The 6889-nt window shown below is 38.8% G+C and overlaps 1 long non-coding RNA gene across 1 annotated transcript; it reads right to left on the reverse strand.

Annotated features, from left to right (window-relative positions):
- Positions 1–4132: 4132 nt before the first annotated feature.
- Positions 4133–5875, reverse strand: LOC307133409. Its single transcript, XR_013817437.1, has 3 exons — positions 5755–5875; positions 5581–5640; positions 4133–4243 (listed from the first exon to the last, which is right to left on the reverse strand). It is a non-coding gene; the product is annotated as an uncharacterized lncRNA (long non-coding RNA).
- Positions 5876–6889: the final 1014 nt, after the last annotated feature.

Below are 6889 nucleotides of genomic sequence, written 5' to 3' on the forward strand. Positions count from 1 at the left end.
TACAACCTCTGCTGGGATTTTTTTCACAGTGGAGTCTACGATTGTCCCACTTAAGGTCATGAAGGATGGTGGTGCCCTGGAACCTGAATGACTCCACTGCTTCCATAATGCTGTTCGTGATGATGAGTTGGGTGCAGGCCCGGATTGGCTAATCGGGAGCACCGGGAAAATTCCCGGTGGGCCGGTCCGTTTTTTTGGCCGCGAGGGCCGTTGTTGTCATGGCACTGGGTTGAAATATGGATGCTGTCCCTAGGCTGCCTGCACTCACAGCAGCCCCACTTTTTTATTTATTATTTTACCGCAGTACAACTCTTTTTATTTATTATTTTACCGCAGTCCCACTCTTTTCTATTTAATATTTTCTCGCAGAGTGCAGCCTGCAGGTTAATGATGACGTGATTATCTTTTGACTCCCTGGCCCCGCCCCCGACACAGAGTCTTGCAAGTTGCTCAAAATAAAGAAAGTCCGATAAAAATGGATAATAGGAAGCGCAATGGCAGCGCTGAAAAGGCCTGAATTAAAAAGAAGAAAGCTTTGGAAACTGACGCGGCCAAATGTTCTAAGCTGAGAACATCTTTCCTCAAAAAAACAAAGGAAGACTACGTTAAGGTAGTTAGGAGCAGTGCAAGATGCTACCAACCGTGCAAAACAACGTTGTCTGCAAACCACGTTCATGTATCAAACTTTTTCTTGTAGCTCTTCAGCAGCAGCCGCCTCTAGTCCGGTTTGTTGCTAACAGTGAAGAGCAAGGCCCAGTAACGTTACCAAGCACCAGTCATGAGCCCAACACACCAGATTGTCATTCAGAAGAACTATTTATAGGAACGAAGAGCCCTGCTCAATGAAAAATGCCCTGAGATAATTAATGATACCTGATGATTCAGCAATACATTAATGAAACTGACTTGACTTGATTTGAAAGCTTTGTAAAAAGGTGATATTTGTGGTGAGAAATAAATGTAACAAATTTAATTTAGTGTCAGAAAGAGAGCCAGGACCCAGTTGTGAAGAGACTTATGCTCTCACTCTGAAAGACAGGTAAGCTGTTATTGTACCATAAGCCGCGTTTCCACCGCAGGAACTTTACCCCGGAACCAGGAACTTTGGGGGGGAACTCGGTGTGTTTCGACCGCAGGAACCAGGGTCTAAATGAAGTTCCGGGTAAATATTTCCCCCTCCAAACGGCCCTGCTTGCGAGGTGGGACTTTTCAAAAGTTCGCGAATTTTCGGGGGTGGGACTTGGGCGCTGAACATGCTGATTGGTTGAGCTCTCGCAGCTATTTTTTTTTCCACCGCCATATTTACAAGTCTTTTGCGAGGTGGGTTCCGTGGGTTTTGCGTTCAGTAAATATTTTTTTTTGCAACAATGGAGTTCAACAAAAAATTCGACCGATGGACCGACGACGAGGTTCAGGCTTTATTGAGCATATATGCGGAGGAGGACATCCAGCGGGAACTGGAAACAGCGACCCGTAATGAAAAGGTATAACGTTACCTGAAGATATCGACTCGGTTCCAGTCACACTGGAAAACAGTGCAGAGAGAAGTTGAAGAAATTAAGACAAGATTACAAGAAATTAAAGGATCATAACAACCGGAGCGGTTCCGACCGGCGTATCAACAAGTGGTTTGACCGCCTGGACGCGTTGCTGGGACACAGACCGTCCTTTTCTAGGGCAGCGGTAACGAAAGACTCGGCTAGTGCGCTGTTGGAAACCATCCAGGAATCCGAGTGGGTTGAAGGTAAATATATCATCTTGGTATCATCTATTAAACTCGTTGCAGTGTTTAAACGCGTTGCAGTAACTTTTTTCAACGTGCTTTTCCAGACGTAACGAGTGGCCCTGATGAATCGCAGGCAACAGAGACCAGCGTGTTTTCCCCCGCGGTCACCAGTACGTTATAAAGCTGACAAAAAATGTGTATATATTTAAAAACTGATGTGTAATCCTTAATGGTTTTGTTGTTTTTAATTGTAAACTTAAATTGCCCATAATAAAATTTGCACACTGGGCATTGTTCAAGCTGGGCAAACAATTGTTCATTATTTGTAGTGAAAACACTTTAAATAATTAATTGATGGTTTCTATTGTTTCATGGTTGCCTTGTGTACTAATTTCCATGTGTTTCTGTGCAATTTTTCTACTTAGAGAAAAGGAAAAGGGACTGTGACTTTTTTGATACACTGAGGGACATGGAGGATGCTAACCGGCCGTCCTGCAGCATGGACAAGAACAGCCTGACCAATATATGCAGCTGTTACTGGAGAGCCAGGCCGAGGAGAGATGAGGAGGCAAGAGCTGGCATTCCACCAGTCAGAAGCGGAAGAAAGCAGACGGCAGCAGAGGGACTTTCAGACCGGGTTTCTGTCTGTTCTTGGACAGTTTGTCCAGTCGTTCAAGAAGTAGCCACAATGACCAGCCGCTTGAATGAAGCATTTGCTCTACCACACTTGTACCCAGAGACGACCCACTGTCAGTGGTTTTATTCCTTGACCGAGGGAACCCTCGGGTCGGATGCCCTGGCCCACAGCTGGCCCCGGGAAGAACGCAAGTATGCGTTTCCCCCAGTGAGCCTTCTTGCGCAGACACTGTGCAAAGTCAGGGACACTGCATGAAAAAAGGTGTATCCGGACCAGGATACTCCTGTATACACTGCTGAAATTCGGAAGAATCCAGGAGTATACTGGCCGGATAGGTCAAATTCCATGGATCCGTATATGTCCGTATTCATCCGAAATGGTACCAAATCGGATGTATGTTGTGGCCGTATACTCCCATGCTACAGCCATTTGTTGCCATGGCAAATAATCCCATCAAGTTTTTCCCAGGAGACATTTTCACACCTCTAAACAGCTTTGCCTTCCACCCCCTATTGGTCCTTCATCTCAAACTGGATTGGTTGTTTTTTTTAAAACCACTCCCAAAACCCAGACTGCTATTGGAGGACAGGACGCATTGAAAACCCAGTCAAGTGACTTTATTGGTTACTTCTAAGGCTAAGGGTGGGCTAGGTTTTGTAGCATAGGGACTTGATTGGTTATAGGCCAGCTATGCAGATTTTGCTAATTAATATATAATATATATATATATAAAAAATAATCCCCTCTCCCTCCCAAAAGAAAAATACACACAAAACAATTTGAGAAAGTCTGAAATATTTATTAAAAAGGTATATATATATAAAAAAAAAAAAACATTCTTAACAGCATTATAAACGAACATTAAAACAATGGTGAAACAAAAACAAGTGAACTAAATGTATTTAAAAGGGATGAAAATGTAAAGGAACAAATGTAAAAATATAAACAGTCCAAAGAACATAAATATACGTTCAATTGAATTGGTAAAGAAACAAAAAGGGAAAAAAAATGAACAAAATGCATTTAAAAGACAGATGTAAAGGAATAAAATACACAGTGAACATAAAAAGGAAAAGAATAAATATACAAATTAAACAATATAAAATGAGAACAATAAATTTATAAGACAAAAAAAAGTGTATATAAAATACACATAAATATTCCAAGTAAACAATATAACCAAATAAAAAGAACAAAGAGCATTATAAACATACATTCAAATGAATGGGGGAAAAGATAAGTGAACAAAATGTTTCTAAAGGAAGGCGACGTAAGAGGAACAACAATACAAAACGTGGAGATCAAAAGCAACATGGACATCTAAAAAGGAACAAACATACAAAGTATACATTATAAAACGAGACAAAGAAATCTATAAATTAAAAAGTGTATATAAAATATATGTAAATGTTCTATATATGGGAACCAATAAAAGTATAAGTATATAAACATAGGAATAAAGAAAATATAAAATGGAACAATTGAATATTAAAATTATAATTATAAAATAATTGTGACCAACTCTAACACAATGTTGTTTGAGCTAGCCAAACCATCCACACTGGCCTTCCATCAACAACAGCATCATCATCTTCATCAGGTCTATAGTTGCAGTCTTCCACAGGTTCTGTGTTGGTTTGTGCAACAAACCTGGTCTCCAGCAACTGCAAAACATGACAGTAAATTAACCACTAAAACTCAGAGAGGAGTATAGTAACATTCTGGAGGGAAAAAGCTTAACCGGTTTCTTAACTTACCCGTCTCTTTCTCTGACGGTTCTGTGTGATGTTCTTCATAGTGTTTCTTTTCTGGGCCTTTTCAGACTGAGCCAAAGAATACTTCCTCAGCAAAGTCTCACAAAATAAAATACATCTTGCGACCTGCCAAATAATACATTAATAATATATAGTTAATGCCAATAAAAGCAAGTAAAACAATTCAATTAAAATGTATTTGTATAGCGCTTTTCACAATACATATTCAGGGTTTTTCCTGGGTCAAAAATGGTCTTCGGTGGTGGCTGACAGACATGGTCATCCACACACACACACACACACACACACACACACACACACACACACACACACACACACACACACACACACACACACACACACACACACACACACACACACACACACACTAAAAAAAAATACCCTACCCACTTGATCTGCAAGCACAAAACTGACAATAAATTTGAAATAAATTCAAAGAAAGTTTGTAACTTTTGCTTATCTTATTTTGATACCTTGATGTTTGTTTTTTTTCCTCATTTTTACACTATTTACTGATAATTGTTTGTTTTGGTAATCATATCAATATTAAAAAAATGAACAAATAGCCTAATTTTCTGCCATATACAATCAGCTAGCTAACAACAACTTTGTTCTGGGTTCACCTCACTCCAGTCTAAACTAAATGATTTTAGGCGATTTATTTTACTACACATTATAAACATAAATAAGCTGAAAGACTGTTGATAATTAAAACTAATTCTTACTATCCACTCTTGCTAAAGTGGGTAAGCACACTTGTGTTCTCATTTCAGGTGTTGTTCTGAGTAAATGATTAAACTAATTCGTGAGTTCAGATCAGTTGTTCTAACCAGTTGTTAAAATGATTCAGTTCAAAGGAGTCATTAGGTGGAAAATTGGACATTAGCAGACGCGTTGTGTGTGAATCCCGTCTTTAGAACATCGCGAAAGATTTGTCAACACACAGAAAACACTACATAACCGGACAGGATTTGTTTCCTGTTTATTTAAAGTATGCTTTATGCAGCTGGTCAGAGAATCAGTCAATGTTTTTTGAGCGCATTTCACACCCAGCGGTAATTAAAGGAAGACGTCTGATAGCGCCACGTGCAACATGGATTCGGTCTTCCGACCTTTTGATTTTGATTAACGTAATATGTGAAACATTAGAAAGCTAAGAATGCTTATTTTGAAGACAGAGAGGCTGCGAGCGGGAGGAGCTCACTGGTCGTTCTCTCTGTCACTCAGTTAACGCAAGCGCAGCAGTCATCTACTACATCAATCATAAATCACAATAACTCAACAAATAAGGCTTTGGCGGGACAAAAATTTGTTTTGGCGGCCGGCAAAAAATTTTCAATGTAGGAAAAACCCTGATATTGTTTCAAAGCAACTTCACAGAAAATGCATGGGTCTACATTACAGAAAAAAACAGAGAACATTAAAATAATTTTTAAGATTACCTTTTACACATTCAGGGTCAACATCTGTAAAAGTTCTTCAGGATCATGGATCCAAAACTTCTGGATCATGAGGGGGGAAGAAACATGCACACACACAAATGAATATTAATTTGTTTGATAAAACATTAATATTAATTATCAACTTACGGACAAGGACTTGCAAAACATACTCACCAGGCCCATACAAAAACTTCACAGTAGATCCAAAATCCTGGTTTGCCTATAATTTTTCAGAGTCCAAGTATGGTGGTTTCCTGTCCTCTCTGTTGAACAAGTGTACATGACAGTGTTTTCGGATTACTCATTCCAAAACTCTGTTACATTTTATGACAAGCTTGATCTTAAAACTAGCTGACAGTAGGGATGGGCATTATGACCATATAATTATACATACATGAGAAATTTTATTTTACAATAACGATATCACAATATATTTATTTTGATAGATATTTTATTAAAATGCTACAGAATAATACTGCTTTAAAAGTCTTCACTTTATGATATTCAATTAATTAATATCACTTGATTCTTAAAGAAGCAGAAGGTCTTCTCTATTCTTTTGTTTTATTAAAATGATGACAAAGCTGCAGCCCCTTTAAGAACGGATGCACATAATGACACGCATCCGGGTTTCCCCAAGTTAACTTGAACTGTTTAACTTACTTAAGACATAACTGACTGTTTAAATCAAGTGAATACCTCACATGACAGGGTTTCTGAGATAATTGTGTGCATTTTACAGAAAGATAATTGATTTCGGGATCGCATGCTGTCTGAGAGAGGCTTATTTAAACACATGCATGTCCCGTTCATTATTCTACATTCATGCATGTTTCCTTGTCAAAATGTCAAAAAGTTTTAGTACAGTCAGTGCTGCGTTATATACGCTATATTCCCATTCCGCAATATAAAAAGGTAATGTTAACGTTTACAGCAAAATCGCTAACAATAGTCAGTATCATCAGATCGCCATAACACCCAGCCCTATCTTAACAATATTACAACACAACAAAACACAGAAACAGAATATGTAAGTTAATCACGATTAGCATATGACTTTAATGCACTAACGTTATATCTTGATGAGCAGTAGAAACAATATAAAGGGATTTACGTTACCTTCTGCCGTCTGCTGTCCGCCATTGGAAACTTAGTCTGTTCGTATTCATGTTTTTTCGTTCTCAGTCGACATCCCACAATCAAAATTCGTCCAAAATAAGATTTTAACAGGTTTAAATGGTCCATGCAATGCCATTAATAGACCGACGTGAAGATTAGAAGCCGCGATCGCGTCGCGTCCCCGCGAGCC

Source organism: Gobio gobio (assembly GCF_949357685.1).
Source record: "Gobio gobio genome assembly, chromosome: 11".
NCBI lineage: Eukaryota > Metazoa > Chordata > Actinopteri > Cypriniformes > Gobionidae > Gobio > Gobio gobio.